The sequence below is a fragment of the Scyliorhinus torazame genome, chromosome 13 (genome assembly GCF_047496885.1).
Source record: "Scyliorhinus torazame isolate Kashiwa2021f chromosome 13, sScyTor2.1, whole genome shotgun sequence".
Taxonomy (NCBI): domain Eukaryota; kingdom Metazoa; phylum Chordata; class Chondrichthyes; order Carcharhiniformes; family Scyliorhinidae; genus Scyliorhinus; species Scyliorhinus torazame.
In genome coordinates this window covers 79,928,713-79,953,047 of record NC_092719.1, presented here as the reverse complement: position 1 = coordinate 79,953,047, position 24,335 = coordinate 79,928,713, and positions in this window count along the sequence as shown.

Genomic DNA, 24,335 nt, shown 5'->3' with positions numbered 1-24,335 from the left:
AAGCATAGTGTCTGTTACTATCTTGGTTTAATATCTCGTACGATAGCCTGTCTGCCCTTTAGTGCCAATTACTCCCTTTATAATTGGTCACTATGTGTGACTCCCTCATTTTTTTTTCCAAAAACTGAATTTCAGGACAAGACACACTTACAGATATGAACCAGTGCGAGCTGTCTCGCAGACTGTGCGATTTATCATCCAAATGTTTAAGGTTGGCAACCTAAGGGTTACCTGAAACAAAACAAAACAAAACTTTTTGAACAAAACTTGCCGAAATGTGGTGCGTATGGTCCGCGATGGGTACGATTTGGATGGAGTCCCCGGGTAGGACGGCTACCAATGCCGTGTGTGCCCTACCCGAGCGTAGCTGACCAGAGGGGGGGTTCCCAGGCAGGGCGGGTCCCAATGCCATTTCTCCACTGCTTGAGCAACCGACAAGAACGGGCAAGAAATGTAGTCATCGTGGGGGGTTGCCATATTGGTTCTTCCCTCGAACCAGAAGGGCAGTTACGAACGGGGGTCAGTGTATCTGTCGACAGACGAGTTCCGCTGAACTGGCGTCTGGGACATTAACAAGTCTCTGCGGACACGTTCTCAGAGGTTTCGGCCGAAAAGGCTTGGGGCTGTGGGAAAAAAAATTCCGGTCTAACATACAACATTTAACAGTACAAATACAAACAACATCAAACATGCTGCAGGTTCATCAGAAAGGACACCGTTTTCTCCCAAGCGGTTCCGTTTAAAACATCATCTGGACACCTCAGTTATCGGTTGCGAACAGGGTCGCAAAGGGGTTCTCGTTTTGGGAGTCAGACTCAAAGTCTTCATCTTCTCCCGGATGCCAAACTCGCGAGTGTATCAGGGCTGATAGGGCTGCATGGTGTGATTTTGGATCGCTCTCGTCTTTCTGGACGAGTCTGTACGAATTATTTCGGTGCCAAAAGGTGGTGTCTAGTTCTATGGGGACGGAATCGGGGTCGTCATTGTAGGTCGGTGGTCGGTGGTGGGGTTTGTTTCGGAAAGTGATCGTGAAGGGATCACTCAAATCGTGGTCCTGTTGCATGGGGATAGTAGGGAGATGTGCTGTGGCTATCGTATGAGTCACAGTCGCTGTCGCTGCTGCTGCAGTGTGTGGGCGTTCCGGGGCGGAGTGTATATTTCGGGGGTGGAGTCGAGGTTAGTCCGTGGCTGGGCTGGACGTGTTGGGGGAGGGTAGGGTTACGTTGGCTGTGGGCGGGGCGTGATCTGCTGCGTCGAGCATGACGTGGTGTGCATGGTTAAACTGTGTTCCATATGCCTTCAGCTAGTTGATATGGAACTACGCAGTCTTTCCATTGGGGTACTTTATTTTGTAGACGGAAGGGCTTACTTTGTCCGCAATGGAGTACGGACCCGAGTACTTTGGTGACAGCAATGTGCTGGGGTTGTATAGGAGAGCATGACTTGCTGTCCTACACTGAACTCAGTCGCATGCACTGTCTTATCGAAACAGGCCTTGCTCTGTTTCTTTCTTGTGCCCAATTTCACTGCAGCTGCTAGCTGAGCCGTTTTAACATTCTCCACCAATTGTTCTACTGCTTTCTCGTGTGTGAGGGCCGTCACTTCGGGGTTGGTCAAATCTAATCCTAATAAAAATTCTGTGCCTTTCATGGGGCATCCGGTCATGAGGGTGTGTGGGGTGTAACCTGTGGAAGTTGAAACTGTATTTCGGAAAAACATCAGCGCAGAAGGGAGGACTGAGTCCCAAGTGGTGTTGTTTTGCTGGACCATTTGTCTGAGGGTGGATTTTAGAGTCTGATTTATGCGCTCCACGATACCGCTTGACTGGGGGTGGTATGCAATGTGGAATTTTTGGGTAATGCCAAATATCGTGAGGATGTTTTTCATGACACGTCCCGTAAAATGGGAACCTTGGTGGGATTCAATGCTGCGGGGGAGTCCCCATCTCGTAAAGATGTGGTGGGTTAAAATCTTGGCTGTGGTCTTTGCCGTGTTCGTTCTGGATGGGAATACTTCCACCCATTTTGTAAACGTGTCTATCACCACGAGTACATATTTCTAACCATTCCTGCAAGGGGGCAATGGTCCTATATAATCAATCTGGAGGTTAGTCCAGGGGCCATTAATGGGTCGGGTGTGACTGAGCTGAGCCTTTTTGGCGTATCTGTCCAGGTTGTTCTGGGCACAGATAAGGCAATTCTCAATGTAGTGATTTACATCGTCCTTTAAACTTGGCCACCAGCAGAGCTGCCTGAGGTGGGCTGTAGTGGGATCGATTCCCTGATGTCCATGACCGTCATGGAATAAACAAATCAGTTGATTCCTGTCCTGTTCAGGAACCACATAAAGGGTGTCTTTTAACACCACACCGTCATGTGTGGTCAGAGCATTTTTAAACCTCTCATAGGGGACTGGATAGTTTCCTATCAAAATCTCCCTGAGATTGCTGTCCTGCTTCTGGGCCTCCACTAAATCCTCGATATTAGTCTTCGAGACCTGAACTGCATTTACTGGTGCGCTTTCGGGGGGTGTCCAAAAATATCCATGCCTGGAACCTGCTTTAGCCAGTGCGTCGGCTTTCACATTTCCAGGGGGGGAGGAACGATGGTGACTTCGAACTTTGACTATCCCAAAAGTCCTGTTCTGTGCTCTCTCTAAAATGTGATGGAGCAGTGGGGCTGAAGGGAGGGGTTTTCCGTCTGCGGAAACAAATCCTCTTGCTTTCCACAGGAACAGGAATTCTGTGAGGCTGTTGCAGACAAAGAGGCTGTCAGAATATATGTCTGCTGGGCTGGGGAAGGAATCTGGGTGTTCCACTATGTAAGCGATGGCCGCAGGTTCTGCTGCCTGCGCGCCTAAGTGGCCTGGAAGTTTTATTGCTATTTCTTCTAGGGCGCGTCCCTGTGCATCCTCGACATAAATACTGCATCCTGTTATGCGCTTCCCTTCTAATATTGTGGAAGGTCCATCCAAATATATCTTTATGGGTTCGCACGTGTCTGTGTGCTTGGGGCTCTGGGTTGAACTATCTATCTTTCTGGGGGGTGTTTTAGCAATAAAGGGGCCTGTGTTGTGGTGTGGAGAGATAATTTCACATTCATGGGGGGTTCTGGGGTACTGTAGGTTGTCGGCTAAAAATGTGTGGGTCTTTGTCCTTTTAACAGTGATGTCCCGTCTCTGCAAAAGAAGAGTCCATCTAGCTGCTCTAATCTGACTACTGTACTGTCCTTGAGTCGTCCGTCCAGTAAATGTTGGGTGGGGGTGTGTTCCGTGAGGATTGTGATGGGGTTCAGTCCGGTAATGTACGAAAAATACTGAACTGCCCAAAATACTGCGAGCAGGTGCATCTCACAGGCTGAAAATCCCCGCTCCACAGCATCTAAAACTCTGGAGGCGTAAGCCACGGGCCTTAACTGTTCGTGCCGTTCCTGAAGGAGCACGGCCGAAAGGGTGCGGTCTGTGCTTGCTACCTCTATCGCATAGGGGGAAAGCGGGTCTGGAACTTGTAGTGCGGGGGTTGCTATGAGTGCTTGTTTAAAAGAGACCACAGCATCCATACGCTGCGGAAGCCATTCCCAGGGGGCTCCTTTCTTTAGGAGGTCTGAGAGGGGCGCTGCCTTGCTGGCGAAACCGTCAATGTGGTTTTGGCAGTAGCCAACCAGTCCTAAAAACGATCGGAGGGCTGAAACGATCTGGGAAAGGGGCAATTTAGCAATCGAGTCAATCCTTTTGTGCTCAATCTCGCGTTTACCATGTGTGATAATTGTACCCAAATATATCACCTTATTTTCCAAAATCTGGGCCTTTTTGGGGTTTACTTTACATCCAATCGCTTGTAGGAGTTCCAGGAGTTCGGACAGAAGCTCAATGTGATCTTCCTTGGTGTCTGTCTGCAGTAGAAGGTCGTCTATGTACTGGACCAGACATTTGGGGTGAGAAGATTTGGCTAAACCATTTGCCAGCTGTCTGTGGAAAATGGAGGGGGAGTTGTGGAATCCTTGTGGAAGGCATGTCCACGTGTACTGTTGATTTTTAAAGGTGAAGGCAAATTTGTACTGGCACGCCTTTGCCAATGGAATGGACCAGAATCCATTACTGATATCCAAAACCGTAAAGAATCGGGAATTGAGTCCCTGCTTGAGCATGGTCTCGGGACTTGTGGCTACTGTGGGGGCTGCTGCGGGGGTGACTTTGTTGAGTTCCCGGTTATCGATGGTCAGTCGCCATGATCCATCGGGCTTCTCACTGGCCAAATCGGGGCATTATTAGTGGAGGCTACTTATCTAAGTACGCCCTGCTCTAATAAGCAGTCGATTACTTTTGCGATTTCTCCCTCTGCCTCTTGGGGAAATCCATACTGTTTTTGGGGTCTAGGGTCAGGTCCTATGATTTGTACTGAACCAGTCATCTGGCCACAGTCGTGTTTATGGGTCGCGAATGCTGTCCTGTTCTTTTGTAACACTGCCCTAACCTGCTTGTCCGTGCGAATTGTAGTCGGGTTAAACCAAAATTCGCCTACTGCGCTAATTTTGTTGGCGTATTCTCCTATGGCGAGCGTTGCGGGGGCTCTTGCCGATTTTGCCATTTTCCAGACACACTGGTTGACTGGATCAAAGGATAGATTATGGGAATTCATAAAGTCTATGTCCAAACTCTGTTCAGCTGTGTGGGGTAGGTCGATTAAAACTATGGGTGCTTGGTGGTGATGTTGCCGATTTGAATGGGTACAGGGGCTGTGATGTGTCCCTGCTGTGAGTGGCCTGTAAAGCCGCTGAGGGTGATGGTGGCTGTAGTGGGCCACGTGTCCTTTTGGAACATGGTGGAGGAATTTATTGTGGTGCGGGACCTTCCTGTGTCCCAGAGAAACTCGATGGGCTGTCCCCGTATCTTTGCTGCGACTACCGGTCGTCCGGACCTATCCCAAAGGATGTCGCAGACCCAACTGGGGGAGCCCGAACACCGTCAGTCCGTGCCGTTCAGGTCCATCTGATCTGAATGGGCGCTAACACTATGAATGGGCTCTGTCTTATTCTTACTTAGAGTGCCGTCTGCTGGGCTCTCTGTGGCTTTCGTGGAGCATTGCACTCTCTTGCAAAGTGTCCCAACTGTCCACTGTTGTAACATTCCTGTGACATTGGTGGGGGGCTGTTCTTGCCTTCATTCACCCATGCGGGGTTCTGGTGTGCCTTAACTGCTTGTATGTCTGCGTCGGCCTGCTTTTCTTCGGGATTTTTAACTGCAGGTTTGTTTTGTACAGACTGCTCCCAGCTGCGGGACAATCTTTTCACTACCCATTTCTCATTATGAGCCTCCTCTGAGGGATCATAATTCGCGCAAGCTTTTTGTCCTGTTTCTGTGGCATGGGAGATAAGGGTGCGGGTCCATTTGGCCATGTTGTCTGGGGACAAATGGGCACAGTACAAGTCTCCGAAAACTGATGCAAAATGGATCCACAGGCATCCAGCAAAAGCTGTGGGGTGCTCGGTTTTCTTTTGCCTGCATTTATTGAGGCCATCTACAGGGTCACCCCGGTTATACCCGATCATGTCTAGGATCGCGGTATGCATTTCTGCAAGGGTGCCTCCTCCTACATTCTGTGCGTCGGGAAGGGCTGCTACGACCAAAGGGTCTAGACTCACAACTGTGAGCTTTACATGCTTTCGCTCAGCCAGGCCGTACATGGTCGCCTGCTGCTTTATTCTGGCAAAGAAATGGTGGGGGTCTGAGGTGGGGAGGAACGGTGTGATTTTCTCGCACGCGTCCCGTAATTGGGTCACTGTTAAGGGGGTGGTGTACAGAAATTCCGTATTGTCCGATGTGGCTGTGCGGTGGGTGGTGACTGGGTTCATTGGAGCCTGAACTATCTGCTCTCTGGGGGGTTGGGGTGCTTTTCTCTTTTGGGGCTTTCCCTGTGCACATGTTCCCTGAACATATCTCTGCGCTGTCTCATTTAACTCTTCCCAATCAGGGCCGTCTTCCTCATCTAATTTTGCTCCAAAGGTTTCCTGGAATCCTTTTTGAACTGAAAGCAGAGATTGCAGCTCTGCAATCTGCTTCCGGCACTTTGCGTGGTCTAGCGAGCTTTGTCTTTGCTCCGTGGTGGCAGCATGGAGTGCGCTTAACGCTGCCTTCAGGTCACTACACTGCCTCTGCAATGCTTCTACCTGCTTCTCAGTTTCCTCTCGTACCAGGACTGCACGTTGTGTGTCCTGATAGGCCTTTTCATACTGGAAGCTGCTTAAGTGCGCCAGACAAGACTGATGTGCCCACCTGGCATCATCCACCTCTCCGTCTTTTGCTGCCAACTTCCTCCTTAACTCTACATTCTCTCTTTCTACCTCACTAACATCGCCCTTGCTCATTCGATGTATGCCTTCTATCTCTTTCCGGAGCATCCTAACGACCTCCTCTGTGCCTCGCAATTGTGCCAAGCAGGACACGATTGCCATCGGCTTGCGAGCTTTTCCTAAGCTCTTCTTGTGAATCTCGCTCAGGTTCTCCCACCAAGTATGTCCTATACTCCCGGGATCTGTTTCCTCATTGCTACAGAATTCGCTCCAAAGGGGCCATCCTTTCCATTTGAGGTACTTCCTGATTTCTTCTTCCCATACGGGACACTGTCCTACTCTACAGCTGCTGGTCGCTGCAACCGCAAATTCTTCTGGGTTCATGAGGCGTTGAATTGCCTGCATTGCCATCTTTCCTCTCTGAATGCATCTTTTAAATTTGGAACAGGGGAACTAAGGCAGTGCTGTAATTACGGGTACGGCTTTCGCTAATTTCCGAAATACAAACTCCCGACAGTTTTGTCGCAACAAAAAGATCTATCAGTTTACCTTATTGCCCTGTTACTTACGCATGCATTTAACACACTTCCGAATTATGAGGATTGATCAGAACTGCTTGAACATTTGTGATTTTCTGTTCCCAATTGGATCTCTAATTCAAATTTTTGGGTTCTCCCGGAGTGGTTAAGCCACTTCTAGTTCGGGTCCCGTCAGATGTCACCAGTAATATGTTGCTGACTTTTGGTTGGTTCAATTGGCTCTGTTTTATAACCTTTGCTCTCGAGTCGCCAGGTATCTTTATGATATCGCCACGAGGTTCAAGTTCAAGTAATGATCAATAACTCAATACACTGATTAGTAAGATTCAAATCAAAGCACATTTATTATACACTGTAATCGCTACTCATGCACAAATTCTACTTCTAAGTTACTTCTACAACTAACAGGCCTATACTTAGCTTCGGACTGGCCCACCAGGTCAGGGGAAAAATGGCCTTTCGTTCGGGTTCTGAGTCTGTGGGATTCGAAGTTGGTACGGATTGGTAGCTCGGAGCGCCTAGCTCGTAGCGAGCGTTGACTTAAGACTTACTGGATGTCGCGGCAGCTGCACCGGGCACTGTCAAGAGTTGGTTTGCATTGCTGAGTGACCCGGTCAAGAAGAACGATTTGAACTTGGGGGCTTAACTTTATAGTCCCCACGGGCTTCCCGCCTTTCGCGGCGGACCCTGTACCTGGTTCTAGGTGATTGGACTTTGTTCCAATCGCTTGGTTCGATTTCTCCAATACTGGAGCGGTTCCCTGATCGATGGGCGGTCTTGAGGTGTCCATTAACCTCTTTTGTGTTGGCTCCTGCTGGCGCCGGGGTGTCTGGCTTGGCTTTGTTTATCCCAAATGTTGCGATTGTTCCCGGGGATCGCTTATTAGTATGTAGATGGCTGCTACATTATTATGCAGATGGCTGCTTGTATCGATGCTGACTGGGCTTTTGTAGAGTTTAATACACAGTAACTAGCACCTGCTGGTTTCTGCCTGTGTTGGCTGAATTTCCCTTCAGCCTTTGCTGCTCTCCATTTTAAATCGGGACTTGGCCAAACCAGGTGGCTACACTATCAAGGCGCTGTCGTCCCACCACCACCTCTCCGGCGGTCGACCAGGATCAGACGCAAGCCCCAGAGACTGGACTTATGAACATTTGTTTTGTTTGCGATGTTCTGTTTTCGCACATTAGACACCTGTTTTCACATGTACATATGTTCCCGTCTGCCATTGTATGTAAATAAGTTAGTTTTTCGGCCGACACATGTAAATACTTTCACATATGCTGCAGAAAAACATTTCAAAATGGGAGATGTCATGATATGCAGACATGCACATAATGAGAGACAGACAGGCAGCTAATGAACACAGAGAACAGGACATAACCAATCAGCAGGCAGAGCACTTGGAGGTGGTTTCCTTCCTAACATAAAAGGCACGAGGCACTCACACTCTGCCTCTTTCCACAGGGGACATCTACAGAGTGGGTCCGGTGTATATATCACATAACATCTCCACCACGTGGCTAAGAGCTAGTCTGGTCCAGTCAGACAGAGTAATCACACTTATGTTAGCAGAGAGTCGAACTCACAGAGAACTGAGCTAACTGTGTGACAGGTTCAATAAATCAAATAGAATAACTTCAAGGTCTGGAGTATCTTTCAGTTATAGCTGCATCCAGTTGCAGCCCATGTTATCTCATTGTGCTTAACACGACGCCAGCGACAGTGAAGTAACGGCGATGTATTTCCAAGTCAGGATGGTGCTTAGGTTACAGGGGAACTTGAAGGTGGAGGGGTTTCTGTGTGATGCATGATCAATTAAACTCAAAGACGAGGTTGTATCATAACTGAAGGCTTTAATAGACTAGATCTGTTCCCCAGCAGCTTCGGTACAGAATGAGGGCTGCTGGGACGGCACATGTTCTTATACCCTGCATGTCAGGGCGGAGCCACATACCAAACAGCCAATGGTAAGCTTACCCAATGGTCTACAGCCTCTCGGGTACTGCAATACCTGATACTACCACATTCAGCCCCTGTTAAAAAAGAGTCCGGCGGGGGTGGTGGCCAGTGGTTACAATTGCATTGAACATGGTATGATCAGATATGGAGGTACCGTGAGTATTTACAAGCGTGGAAGATATATACAGTCAGTGTTCATTTACAGTGACAGTTTCAGTGTAACAATCAGTCAGTCGGGTGGCCTAGGTGTCCTCCTGGATCGTCTGAGCCTCTGTGGTGGTTCTGGTGGGGGTCCGGGCGTCTGCGACTCCGGGAGCGTGGCTTCGTCGTCCATGCCAGCTTCGTCACCCCTAGACGGCGCTGGTGGGGCAAACGGTTGACACGAGAGGGGGGCGCCTGTAGGGGGCGTCGGTGGGTGGGATGGCCTAGGTTGGAGCGGCGGGAGGACCGGCCCCCCAGTGATGTGCTGTGGGGGGGAAGGGGCGAGGGTAATGGTTCGGGTGCACGTGGGGTTCCGGAGGGCACCAGGTCCCGGAGGGAGACTGTATCTTGCCGGCCGTCAGGGAACGCCACATAGGCGTACTGGGGGTTAGCGTGCATCAGGTGGACCCTCTCGACCAATGGGTCCGACTTGTGCGCCCGCACGTGCTTCCGAAGCAGGATGGGTCCGGATATCGCTAGCCAGGTTGGGAGCGAGGTCCCGGAGGAGGACTTCCTGGGGAAGACAAGGAGACGTTCATGAGGTGTCTGATTGGTAGTTGTACAGAGCAGCGACCAAATGGCGTGGAGGGCCTCCGGGAAGACTTCCTGCCAGCGGGAGACGGGGAGAGTCCTGGACCGCAGGGCCAGTAGGACGGTCTTCCAGACCGTTCCGTTCTCCCTCTCTACCTACCCGTTTCCCCAGGAGTTGTAACTGGCCGTCCTGCTTGAGGCGATGCCCGTGCTGAGCAGGAAGTGACGCAGTTCGTCGCTCATAAAGGAGGACCCCCTATCACGGTGTATGTACGCGGGGAACCCAAACAGTGTAAAGATACCCTGGAGGGCCTTGATGACAGTGGTTGTGGTCATGTCACGGCAGGGGGTGGCGAACGGGAACCGAGAGTACTCGTCAATCACGTTCAGGAAATACGTGTTGCGGTTGGTGGAGGGGAGGGGGCCTTTGAAGTCCATACTGAGGCGCTCAAAGGGACGGGAAGCCTTTATCAGGTGCGCCCTTTCTGGCCGGTAGAAGTGCGGTTTGCACTCCGTGCAGATTTGGCAGTCCCTGGTGACTGTCCTGACCTCCTCGATGGAGTAGGGCAGGTTGCGGGCCTTAATGAAGTGGAAAAAGCGAGTGACCCCCGGGTGGCAGAGGGCCTCGTGGAGGGCTCGGAGGCGGTCCACTTGTGCGTTGGCACACGTGCCGCGGGACAGGGCATCGGAAGGCTCGTTTAGCTTCCCAGGACGGTACAAGATCTCGTAGTTGTAGGTGGAGAGTTCTATCCTCCACCGCATGATCTTGTCGTTCTTTATCTTGCCCCGCTGTGCATTATCGAACATGAACGCCACCGACCGTTGGTCAGTGAGGAGAGTGAATCTCCTGCCGGCCAGGTAATGCCTCCAGTGTCACACAGCTTCTACGATGGCTTGTGCCTCTTTTCGACCGAGGAATGGCGAATTTCTGAAGCATGGAGGGTACGGGAGAAGAAGGCCACGGGTCTGCCTGCTTGGTTGAGGGTGGCGGCCAGAGCTACGTCGGACGCATCGCTCTCGACCTGGAAGGGGAGGTACTCATCGATAGCGCGCATCGTGGACTTTGCAATGTCTGCTTTGATGCGGCAGAAGGCCTGGCGGGCCTCCGACGACAGGGGGAAGGTTGTGGACTGGATTAGGGGTCGGGCTTTGTCTGCGTAGTTGGGGACCCACTGTGCGTAATAACTGAAAAACCCGAGGCAGCGCTTCAGGGCCTTGGGGCAGTGAGGGAGGGGGAACTCCATAAGGGGGCGCATGCGTTCATGGTCGGGGCATATAACTCCATTTCGCACTACGTAGCCGAGAATGGCTAGGCGGTCGGTGCTAAAGACGCATTTATCCTCATTGTAAGTTAAGTTAAGGATTTTCGCGGTCTGGAGAAATTTTCGGAGGTTGGTGTCGTGGTCCTGCTGGTCATGGCTACAGATGGTGACGCTATGAAGATACGGGAACGTTGCGCGTAAGCCGTACCGGTCAACCATTCGGTCCATCTCGCGTTGGAAGACCGAGACCCCATTAGTGACACCAAAGGGAACCCTTAAAATTGGTAGAGCCGCCCATCTGCTTCGAAGGCAGTGTACTTGCGGTCACTAGTGCGGAGGGGTAGCTGATGGTAGGCGGACTTGAGATCCACCGTGGAGAAGACCTTGTACTGCGCGATCCTGTTCACCAGGTCGGATATGCGGGGGAGAGGGTACCCATCCAGCTGCGTAAACCTGTTGATGGTCTGTGTGTGTCCTGTGTGTATCAAATTGTGTGTGTCGGGGGGAAACTGAAGTGACATCACAGAAAAGCTGTGACCTGAGTGGCTGGTTGGGATTCTAACCTAAATTTTAAAAATAAATTTGAGTATTTGGGAACTAATTAAACATAATAACTTAATTATAATTTAGAGGATATCTAAGCCAGAGATCGGAGAGTATTATAGTTAGCTATCGCATTTCTATTAGAAATCTAGTGCTAGGAAACAGATAGTTGACAGTAACTTTGCAATTTAAAAAAAAAGTTTTTATAAAAAAAAAGACAAATTTTAATTTTAATTAATTGATGCAATGTCAGTTAGAGGGGTGCTGTGCTCTGACTGTGAGATGTGGCAGGTCCGGGAGGCTTCCAGCGTCCCGGATGGCTTCATCTGCAGAAAGTGCACCCAACTGCAGCTCCTCACAGACCGCATGGTTTGGTTGGAGCAGCAATTGGATGCACTTAGGAGCATGCAGGTGGCGGAAAGCGTCATAGATCGCAGTTATGTAAATGTGGTCACACCCAAGGTGCAAGCAGAGAAATGGGTGACCACCAGAAAGGGCAGGCAGTCAGTGCAGGAATCCCCTGTGGTTGTCCCCCTCTCGAACAGATATACCCCTTTGGATACTGTCGGGGGGGATAGCTTATCAGGGGAAAACAGCAGCAGCCAGAGCAGTGGCACCACGGCTGGCTCTGATGTTCAGAAGGGAGGGTCAAAGCGCAGAAGAGTAATAGTAATAGGGGACTCTATAGTCAGGGGCACAGATAGGCGCTTCTGTGGACGTGAAAGAGACTCCAGGATGGTATGTTGCCTCCCTGGTGCCAGGGTCCAGGATGTCTCCGAACGGGTAGAGGGAATCCTGAAGGGGGAGGGCAAACAGGCAGAGGTCGTTGTACATATTGGTACTAACGACATAGGCAGGAAGGGGCATGAGGTCCTGCAGCAGGAGTTCAGGGAGCTAGGCAGAAAGTTAAAAGACAGGACCTCGAGGGTTGTGATCTCGGGATTACTCCCTGTGCCACGTGCCAGTGAGGCTAGAAATAGGAAGATAGAGCAGACAAACACGTGGCTAAACAGCTGGTGTAGGAGGGAGGGTTTCCGTTATCTGGACCACTGGGAGCTCTTCCGGGGCAGGTGTGACCTGTATAAGATGGACGGGTTGCATCTAAACCGGAGAGGCATAAATATCCTGGCCGCGAGGTTTGCTAGTGTCACACGGGAGGGTTTAAACTAGTATGGCAGGGGGGTGGGCGCGGGAGCAATAGGTCAGAAGGTGAGAGCATTGAGGGAGAACTAGGGAATAGGGACAGTGTGGCTCTGAGGCAGAGCAGACGGGGAGAAGTTGCTGAACACAGCGGGTCTGGTGGCCTGAAGTGCATATGTTTTAATGCAAGGAGCATTACGGGTAAGGCAGATGAACTTAGAGCTTGGATTACTACTTGGAACTATGATGTTGTTGCCATTACAGAGACCTGGTTGAGGGAAGGGCAGGATTGGCAGCTAAACGTTCCAGGATTTAGATGTTTCAGGCGGGATAGAGGGGGATGTAAAAGGGGAGGCGGAGTTGCGCTACTTGTTCGGGAGAATATCACAGCTATACTGCGAGAGGACACCTCAGAGGGCAGTGAGGCTATATGGGTAGAGATCAGGAATAAGAAGGGTGCAGTCACAATGTTGGGGGTATACTACAGGCCTCCCAACAGCCAGTGGGAGATAGAGGAGCAGATAGGTAGACAGATTTTGGAAAAGAGTAAAAACAACAGGGTTGTGGTGATGGGAGACTTCAACTTCCCCAATATTGACTGGGACTCACTTAGTGCCAGGGGCTTAGACGGGGCGGAGTTTGTAAGGAGCATCCAGGAGGGCTTCTTAAAACAATATGTAAACAGTCCAACTAGGGAGGGGGCGGTACTGGACCTGGTATTGGGGAATGAGCCCGGCCAGGTGGTAGATGTTTCAGTAGGGGAGCATTTCGGTAACAGTGACCACAATTCAGTAAGTTTTAAAGTACTGGTGGACAAGGATAAGAGTGGTCCGAGGATGAATGTGCTAACTTGGGGGAAGGCTAATTATAACAATATTAGGCGGGAACTGAAGAACATAGATTGGGGGCGGATGTTTGAGGGCAAATCAACATCTGACATGTGGGAGGCTTTCAAGTGTCAGTTGAAAGGAATACAGGACAGGCATGTTCCTGTGAGGAAGAAAGATAAATACGGCAATTTTCGGGAACCTTGGATGACGAGTGATATTGTAGGCCTCGTCAAAAAGAAAAAGGAGGCATTTGTCAGGGCTAAAAGGCTGGGAACAGACGAAGCCTGTGTGGCATATAAGGAAAGTAGGAAGGAACTTAAGCAAGGAGTCAGGAGGGCTAGAAGGGGTCATGAAAAGTCATTGGCAAATAGGGTTAAGGAAAATCCCAAGGCTTTTTACACGTACATAAAAAGCAAGAGGGTAGCCAGGGAAAGGGTTGGCCCACTGAAGGATAGGCAAGGGAATCTATGTGTGGAGCCAGAGGAAATGGACGAGGTACTAAATGAATACTTTGCATCAGTATTCACCAAAGAGAAGGAATTGGTAGATGTTGAGTCTGGAGAAGGGGGTGTAGATAGCCTGGGTCACATTGTGATCCAAAAAGACGAGGTGTTGGGTGTCTTAAAAAATATTAAGGTAGATAAGTCCCCAGGGCCTGATGGGATCTACCCCAGAATACTGAAGGAGGCTGGAGAGGAAATTGCTGAGGCCTTGACAGAAATCTTTGGATCCTCGCTGTCTTCAGGGGATGTCCCGGAGGACTGGAGAATAGCCAATGTTGTTCCTCTGTTTAAGAAGGGTAGCAAGGATAATCCCGGGAACTACAGGCCGGTGAGCCTTACTTCAGTGGTAGGGAAATTACTGGAGAGAATTCTTCGAGACAAGATCTACTCCCATTTGGAAGCAAATGGACGTATTAGTGAGAGGCAGCACGGTTTTGTGAAGGGGATGTCGTGTCTCACTAACTTGATAGAGTTTTTCGAGGAGGTCACTAAGATGATTGATGCAGGTAGGGCAGTAGATGTTGTCTATATGGACTTCAGTAAGGCCTTTGACAAGGTCCCTCATGGTAGACTAGTACAAAAGGTGAAGTCACACGGGATCAGGGGTGAACTGGCAAGGTGGATACAGAACTGGCTAGGCCATAGAAGGCAGAGGGTAGCAATGGAGGGATGCTTTTCTAATTGGAGGGCTGTGACCAGTGGTGTTCCACAGGGATCAGTGTTGGGACCTTTGCTGTTTGTAGTATATATAAATGATTTGGAGGAAAATGTAACTGGTCTGATTAGTAAGTTTGCAGACGACACAAAGGTTGGTGGAATTGCGGATAGCGATGAGGACTGTCAGAGGATACAGCAGGATTTAGATTGTCTGGAGACTTGGGCGGAGAGATGGCAGATGGAGTTTAATCCGGACAAATGTGAGGTAATGCATTTTGGAAGGGCTAATGCAGGTAGGGAATATACAGTGAATGGTAGAACCCTCAAGAGTATTGAAAGTCAAAGAGATCTAGGAGTACAGGTCCACAGGTCATTGAAAGGGGCAACACAGGTGGAGAAGGTAGTCAAGAAGGCATACGGCATGCTTGCCTTCATTGGCCGGGGCATTGAGTATAAGAATTGGCAAGTCATGTTGCAGCTGTATAGAACCTTAGTTAGGCCACACTTGGAGTATAGTGTTCAATTCTGGTCGCCACACTACCAGAAGGATGTGGAGGCTTTAGAGAGGGTGCAGAAGAGATTTACCAGAATGTTGCCTGGTATGGAGGGCATAAGCTATGAGGAGCGATTGAATAAACTCGGTTTGTTCTCACTGGAACGAAGGAGGTTGAGGGGCGACCTGATAGAGGTATACAAAATTATGAGGGGCATAGACAGAGTGGATAGTCAGAGGCTTTTCCCCAGGGTAGAGGGGTCAATTACTAGGGGGCATAGGTTTAAGGTGAGAGGGGCAAGGTTTGGAGTAGATGTACGAGGCAAGTTTTTTACGCAGAGGGTAGTGGGTGCCTGGAACTCACTACCGGAGGAGGTAGTGGAAGCAGGGACGATAGGGACATTTAAGGGGCATCTTGACAAATATATGAATAGGATGGGAATAGAAGGATACGGACCCAGGAAGTGTAGAAGATTGTAGTTTAGTCGGGCAGTATGGTCGGCACGGGCTTGGAGGGCCGAAGGGCCTGTTCCTGTGCTGTACATTTCTTTGTTCTTTGTTCTTTGTTGTTGTCTGACTGTAGTCAATGACCATCCTATGTTTCACCCCGGCCTTTACTACCACTACTTGAGCTCTCCAGGGACTGTTGCTAGCTTTATTGACCCCTTCCCTCAGTAGCCTTTGGACCTCTGACCTGATGAAGGTCCGGTCCTGGGCACTGTATCGTTTACTCCTGGTGGCGACGGGTTTGCAATCCGGGGTGAGGTTCGCAAACAGGGAAGGCAGGTCGACCTTAAGGGTTGCGAGGCCGCAGACAGTAAGGGGGGCCGCCGAATTTAAAAGTGAGGCTTTGCAAGTTACATTGGAAGTCCAACCCCAGGAGTGTAGCCGCGCAGAGGTGCGGCAGGACATAAAGGTGGAAATTGTTGAATTTCCTGCCTTGGACAGTGAGGTTTGCTAGGCAGAACCCCTTTATCTCCACTGAGTGTGACCCGGAGGCCACGGAGATTCTTTGGTTCACAGGGTGGGTAACAAGTGACAGCGCCTTACCGTGTCGGTGTGTATAAAGCTCTCCGTGCTCCCAGAGTCGATCAGGCAAGACGTCTCGTGGCCGTTGATGAAGATCGTCGTCGTTGCTGTTGCAAGTGTCCGAGGTCGATTTTGGTCCAGCGTCACCGAGGCCAGATGGAGCAGTTGTGGGTTGTGATCGGGCAGCATGTAGTCGGCTCTGCTGGGGGCCTGGGGCCCCATCCAAGATGGCGTCTCCCATGGATCGCACATGGTGGCCGGGGATGGCCAAAATGGCAGCCGGGATGGACAAAATGGCGCCACCCATCCGTCCAGCGTGGCGTCCGAGGGGCAAGATGGCCGCAGCCGTGGGTCAGGCGTGGCCCTAGGATAGGGGGGTGGCAGTGAGTGCTGGCCGCCTGGGGCCCGAAGGGAAGGTTGCCGCGGCGGTCCGGAGTCGTTGGAGACCGCGGCAACGGCTCGTGCCTGGCAGACCCCCACAAAATGGCCCTTCTTGCCGCACCCTTTGCAGATGGAGGTGCGGGCTGGGCAGCGCTGGCGGGGGTGCTTTGCCTGCCCGCAGAAGAAGCAACGAGGCCCAACGGAGCTAGCGGGCCGTCTTACAGCGCAGGCTTGCGGGGACACGGGTAAGGTCAGTGGGGCTGCCGCTGCAGGATGCCACGCAGCCCAGGGGGCCGCTGCGCGGTCGGGGTCATAGGGCTGCGCGTTTCTGGAGGCAACATCCATGGACCCTGCCAGGGCCCGTGCTTCTCTCAGTCCCAGGGTGTCCTTTTCTAAAAGTCTTTGGCGGATCTCTGAAGAGCTCATACCTGCTACAAAGGTATCCTGGATTAGAAGTTCCATGTGTTCGCTGCCTGAAACTTGCGGACAGCCACAGTTTCTACCCAGCACCAGTAGCGCACGGTAGAAGTCCTCCAGCGATTCCCCAAGGCTTTGCCGTCTAGTTGCAAGCAGGTGACATACGTAGACCTGGTTTACAGGGCATATATAATGTCCCTTTAACAGTTCGATCGCATCATCATAGTCCTCCGCCTCCTCGATGAGGGAGAAGATTCCAGGGCTTACTCTCGAGTGCAGGAGATGCAGTTTCTGTTCTCCTGAGGGGGTGCCTCCGGCCGTCTCGAGGTAGCCTTTAAAGCACGCCAGCCAGTGCTTAAAAATCGCAGCCGAGTTCTCCGCGTGTGGGCTGAGCTGTAGACACTCAGGCTTGATTCGGAGATCCATTCTTTCAGCTTAAGAGTAGTCTATTAAATTGATGCATGATCAATTAAACTCAAAGACGAGGTTGTATCATAACTGAAGGCTTTAATAGACTCGATCTGTTCCCCAGCAGCTTCGGTACAGAATGAGAGCTGCTGGGACGGCACCTGTTCTTACACCCCGCCTGTCAGGGCGGAGCCACATACCAAACAGCCAATGGTAAGCTGCTAGGCTTACCCAATGGTCTACAGCCTCTCGGGTACTGCAATACCTGATACTACCACACTGTGTATCTGCTGTCCTTGCCTTTCTTGATTGTAGAGGTCGTGGAGAACGTCAGGAAGCTCGCGGCAGTTCCGGCTCACGATCACACTCAGAAACCTTTCCATTAAATTGTGCTGATTAATGAAGGAATGATTAATGGACTGATTATGTACCAACAAACTACCTGACACACCCTATAGTACTATTGATCTGCACAAGAGCCAGCATCATTTCTTCCTCAGGCAGATTCTACGAAAGATCATGAATGATGTAAATGGTGATATTGAAGAGAAATGCTCTAACCCTGACCCATGGGAGGAGGGAATTTGAATGGGGGAGATTGATGAAGAACTCTCTGTTGTAAGACAAAAAGCTCCTACATACTGACATGTCCTCTGACGTGACCCTGGTAACAGACTTTATTCAGCCTAGTCAGAGGCTGTTAGAGCAGCAGGACTGAGCTACCAAGTTACGTGGCCACTTCCTGCATCACTAGAATGAGTGACGTGAAGAATCCAGCATGCGGGGTACTCATTTCCATTTGCCATGACTGATATAGGGTGCGGTCTAACGAGAAAACAAGAGTCGGTTCTGGGCGGGATTAGGTGGGTCTTTCCCGGTGCTTGGCACCCTGGAACTGTTGATGCCACCTAGGCACCTTGGCACTGCCAGGGTGCTGTCAGGATGTCAGGTTGACAGTGCCAACGGCACTCTGTTTTTCTTTCGGGCCTCAGCAGGGAATGCAGCACCGAGGCCCCACCAAGTCACACTTCCTGCATTGTGGAGCTCCGCTTGTCAGAGCACGAAGAGATCAGGGTGCCATTTTTAAATGGTGCCCAACCTCCTGACCCTCCCACCGATGCGATCCGCAGACACCCCCATGCCCCAATTCACCTGTTGGGGGGGTCATAGATCATCCTTCCTCAGATAAGGAGACCAAAACATGAGGAGACACCATCGAGTTGAGGCACGTGTTGGGCAGCACAGGAGTTGATGATGCTCACTCATGTCAGGCCTACAATAAACCCATTCACACATGATTAAAGAAGAATGAAGGAGAGAAATAAAAGGCCTCTGTTCATCCAGGAGCTAATCATTTTGTTAACAAGTTTGTCGAAGCTGACGTTCTAAGAGGAAATGGAGGAGTTCCAAGGGATAAGACATTTGATGACATTCTGAAGGTTGAGGTCAGGAACAGAAACTAGTAGGAGTGCCAAGGTCAGTTCTCAATACTAAGTGGTGCAGGCAATTGGTTACATGATGTATCTTTACACTGTTGCCTCAGATAGAGTTCGTCATTTACTGTTATTCTTCTTTATTTGCAAAGAAAATGTAGTAATATCCAAAATGTAGTAATATCCAAAATATAAACCAGGGGCTGGTTTAGCACACTGGGCTAAATCGCTGGCTTTTAAAGCAGACCAAGGCAGGCCAGCAGCACGGTTCGATTCCTGTAACAGCCTCCCCGAACAGGCGCCGGAATGTGGTGACTAGGGGCTTTTCACAGTAACGTCATTGAAGCCTACTCATGACAATAAGTGATTTTCATTTCATTTCATTTTCAATATTCGCCAGTGTTAAGAATTGTTGACTTCTTTTGTAGAGCTTTCTCCATCATGAGATGGGGATGAATCTCAAAGGCTGGTCCCATGCGCTGTGATTGGTCCTGCGACCATTTAGAAAAATGTTAAGGTGTTGTCGAGTTGCTGCAGTGCATCTTGTCGATGGTACACATGGCTGCTACTCTGTGTTGGTGGTGGAGAGAATGAATGTTTAAGGTGATGGATGGGATGCCAATTAAGTGAGGCTGCTTTGTCCTGGATGGTGTCAAGCTTCCTGAGTGTTGTTGGAGCTGCACTCATCCAGGCAAGTGGACAGTATTCCATCACACTCCTGACTTGTGCCTTGTTGATGGTGGGCAGATTTTGGGGAGACAGGAGGTGAATTACTCATTGCAGAATTCCCAGTCTCTAACCTGCTCTTGTAGCCACAGGAACATCTTGGCCAGGGGCACGGCCACTGGAACATATGGGCCAAGGCACGGCTAGAACAGCTGTTTACAATATGAAAGCCGGGATGTTTAGGGTGGCGGGGTTTGCCTTTCCCTCCACTGGGGGAGTCAACAGAGCATTGATCCTCACTGTTTTGAGTAACTAGACAGCTAATGAAACTAAATCAAATAAACTATGGGGCAAATTAAAGGGACATCCTCTTAAAGGGAAACTGCCTTAAACAAAAACAAAACACAAATGAAACCTAAAACATCCAACAAATGTTAATTGGCTATGAGGAGGGGACTTTCGCCCCTCACTCGGGAAGAACTTCCACCTTAGGTAGCTGCCAGATCTCTGATTGGCTGGCAGCTCTGTGTTCTGTGTAGCATCAGAAGATGCAGTGGATAGGACTGGGACTGCGATCGGTCCCCTGAGCCTACACCCCGGGTTTACAGGCATGGGTACGTTCCCGGGGTCTCAGGTTGGGGAGGGTCCAGGAGGCCTGGTGAGAGTGGACAGAGGGGGATTGGAATTTGGTTGGAGAGGTCAGAGGTCAGGGGTGGCATGGGAAAGGGCGATTGTGTGGTTACCGGCCCTTAAGTTGGGAGGCACCCCATGTTAAGAAGGTGGTTGCTGATGGAAGTGGCCTCCCCCCTCACCCCCCGCTCTGCCCCCTTCAGGGGCTTCTCCACATCCTGGCACTCCTCCCGCCAGTCTGAAAATGGAAGCTTGGTGGAAATGGCTCTTAAGTGGTCAATTATTGGGGCAAAGGCGACGGACCTTTGAGGGCTTGTCCACCCCAGCGTAAAATTGTGGAGCGGTTGGGGTGGGCAGGAATCCACAAGAAAGCCCATCCAGAGAAATTTACATTCACCCCACTCATCCACCGCCCCTTCCCCACCTACAAACCTGCTGCGGGGGAATGTAAAATGCTGCCCTAAGAATTCTTTCGTCTAACAGACTGCAAGTTATTTTATTGACCACTCCTTTCATAGAAACATAGAATTTACAGTGCAGAAGTAGGCCATTCAGCCCATCGAGTCTGCACCGGCCCCTGGAAAGAGCACCTTACCCAAGCCCACATCATCACTCTATCCCCATAACCCAGTAACCCCCACCCAACCGTTTTGGTCACTAAGGACAATTTAGCATGGCCAATCCACCTAACCTGCACATCTTTGGACTATGGGAGGAAACCGGAGCACCCGGAGGAAAACCCACGCAGACACGGGGAGAACGTGCAAACTCCGCACAGTCAGTGACCCAAGCCGGGAATCGAACCTGGGACCCTGGAGCTGTGAAGCAACTGTGCTAACCACTATGCTACCGTGCTGCCCATCAGATTGTTTCGAAATGGGTGCACGCGCTGAGGGAGATAAAAAAACTTGATGCGGCCTCCAGTAATATTGATTAAATCACAAAGTGGCATTGATACAAAGTTTGCATTGCCCGCTGATGATTAAAAGTGTAACTCTAGTTTGTTGCATTTTCACATTCTGTTATTTTGTACGATGGTGTGGCTATCTCTACCCTCTTGTTTTGCTGACGTTGAGACCGGTTTTCAGATGGGTTTTCAGCTGGTTTCTAGGGGAAACACAAGTGATGATGATGTTCTCTCTCTCTCTCCCTCCCTCTCTCTCCCTCCCTCTCTCTCTCTCAGCGATGTACCTTGCTGTAGATCCCAGGAGCTTAGCAGGGTGTTGGGAATCTAAATGTGGGCTTCCATTGCACCCAACCACTGTGACGATGGGTTAACTCGTCAACATACAAATCCCTGAAGAAGCATTGAAAATGGACTTTGTTACCTAACAAGTATCATTATGGCCCAGGAGGAAACCATTCAGTCCATCTACTTCTTGACAGTTGTACAGGAAATTTAATTTTTAATAATCTATTTTTAATTATCTTTATTGTCCCAAGTAGGCTTACATTAACACTGCAATGAAGTTACATTGAAAAGCCCCTAGTCGCCGCAGTCCGGTGCCTGTTCAGCTACAGAGGGAGAATTCAGAAAGTCCAAATTACCTAACAGCACGTCTTTCGGGACATGTGGGAGGAAACCGGAGCAGCCGGAGGAAACCCATACAGACATGGGGAGAACGTGCAGACTCCGCACAGACTGTGACCCAAGCTGGGAATTGAACGTAGAACCCTGGTGATGTGAAGCCATAGTGATAACCACTATGCTACCCTGCAGCCCAAATGTGGCTAAAATGAGAGTATGCCTCAATAAGTCAGCTCTGTATCAGTGCTCATCAGTCCTGAGATTGGAGATTCACGTGGATGACATTAACCCTTTAACCTACCTGGTGAGAGCCAATCATGGTTCTGTTAGTCCGTGAACCCGTGCATCTAATAGAAATTACTGACTAGCCATAGGTGGCTGTGGTGACATTGCTTAAGGTCCGGGCACAAAGTACTCATGACAAAGACACAGGCTGAGATTTTCCAGCCCTTCCCGCCTGCAGGATCTTCCAGTCCCGTGAAGTCAATCCCCAGCTTGGGACTGCTGGCGACGGGACGGACAAGCATGCAAAGTGCCGGGAGCTTCGGAGGGACCAGAAGATCCCATCAGTGGCCGATGGCAAACTGCCTCCACCGCAGGAAAGCCGGCCACATTGGAGGGGGCGTGTGTTGGTAAAATTATGGGGCAAAAAGCAGAGAGTACAAGTTCAGAATAAATTTATTTATGGGATGTGGCCTAGACCACCATTTGTTGCCCATCTTTAATTGCCCTTGAGAAGGTGGTGGTTAGCTGCCTTCTTGAACTATTGCAGCCCCTGGGTGCAGGTACATCCACAGTGCTGCTCGACAGGGAGTTCCAGGATTTTGACCCAACGACAGTGGAAGAATTGGGGCTATGTTTCCAAGTCAGGATGATGAGTGACTTGGAGGGGAACCAGCAGGTGGAGGTGCTCCCAGGTATCTGCTGCAGTCGGCAGTAGTGGGTTACCTATTTGGAACAAACATACATTAGAATTAAAATATATGAATTAGGATCAAGTGTAGGTCACTCGGCCCCTTGAGCCTGCTCCGCCATTCAATAAGACAATGGCTCATCTGATTGTAACCTCAACCCCACATTCCTGCCCAGCACCCGATAACATTTCACCCCCCTTGTTCATCAAGAATCTACCGAGTTCTGCACTAAAGATATTCACAGATTCTGCTTCCCCTGCCTTTTGAGGAAGAGAGTTCCAGAGACTCACGACCCTCTGAGAGAAAACATTTCGCCTCATCTTTGTCTTAAATGAGCGATCCCTTATTTTTGAAAGGTGACCCCGAGTTCCAGATTCTCTCACAAGAGGAAACACCCTCTCCACATCCACCCTGTCGCTAGCCCTCAGGACCTAATGGGCTGAAGTCTCCGATTTTGTGGGCCACGTCCGGAGAATGTGTCTAGTTCTCCGATGAAAAAAATCGGCTAGGGTTCCAGCACAGAACCTACGACCGGTGAGGGGCTAGCAACTGTGCCTTGTAAAACACACGGTCTTCACAAAATAAACGGCAAGACAATTGCCTGGTCCGTGGCCGCGCATGCGCACGGCGACGTCCTGCAGTGTTCGCGCCGTACAACGTGGCGCCAGCCACGTGCGGTCCCGACCTGCCAGATAATGCCCCCCATGACACTCCCTTCACGATCCCTGGGCCACCCCCATCACTCCTCTAAGCCCTCGCCGAAGCCCCCCCCCCCCGGAGGCAGCACACCTCCCCCTGTGGTAGTCGCCCTTCGTGACATATTATATGTATTATGGCACTGCCTGTATATTAAGGGTACAACGGTAAATCCCTGCCTGGTGGCTCCGCCCAGCAGGCGGCGTTTAAAAGTGTGTGCTCTCCGATGCTGCAGCCATTCTGGGTTCCAGCTACAGGAGGCACAACACCTTGCTCAATAAAGTCTCGATTTCTTTTTTCCACCATTCTCGTCTTGTGGTAATTGACGGTGCATCAATTTATTGAGCAAGATTTTTTAAACGATGGATCTCGGTATCAAGCCTGGTCGCCTGCAGCTGAGCCCTCAAGCAGCCAATGCTACGTCCACCTTTGACCACTGGCTAGCCTGCTTCGAAAGCTACTTCAGAACAGCCGCTGAAGAACCCTTGGACTCGCAGAAGCTCCAAGTCCTCTATTCATGGGTGAGCCCTGACATTTTTCCCCTCATCCGGGATGCACCCACCTACTCCGAAGCGATGGAGCTCCTGAAGGGACATTACGTTCGACAAGCGAATCAAGTATATGCCAAGCACCTCCTGGCCACGAGACAGCAACTCCCCGGGGAGTCTCTGGACAATTTCTGGCATGGCCCTGCACATCCTAGGTAGGAACTGTGACTGCCAGACAGTTTCGGCAGTCCAGCACACCGAACTTTTAATGAGAGACGCTTACGTCACGGGCATGAAGTCTGCGTACGTCCGCCAGCGGCTACTGGAAGGGGGTACGTGCGATCTTGCAGGAACTAGGCAGGTCGCTAATTCGTTAGAAGTGGCCTCCCGTAATGTTCAGTCCTATGCCCCCGACCGCGCAGCACACTCGTGGGCATCGTGGGCCCCATCAGCTGCCGACTCCAGCTCACCGCAAGCCTGCGCCACGCGGCATCCAGCCAACTCTGGGGGGCCCAAGTGTTATTTTTCCGGGCAAAACAAACACCCCAGGTAGCGCTGCCCGGCGCGGAGCATGACCTGCAATGGTTGTGGGAGGAAAGGACACTTTGCCGCTGTTTGCCAGGCCTGGCCGGTCGCCGTTGTTTCCAGGCCCGGCATTCCTACATCCCCCACGTGCGACCCAGGGGCACCGCCATTTTCCACTTTGCAAGCCACGTGCGGCCCGTGGCCGCCGCCATCTTCCTCACCGCATGCCACGTGCGGCCCGTGGGCACTGTCATCTTTGATGCTGCCTGCCA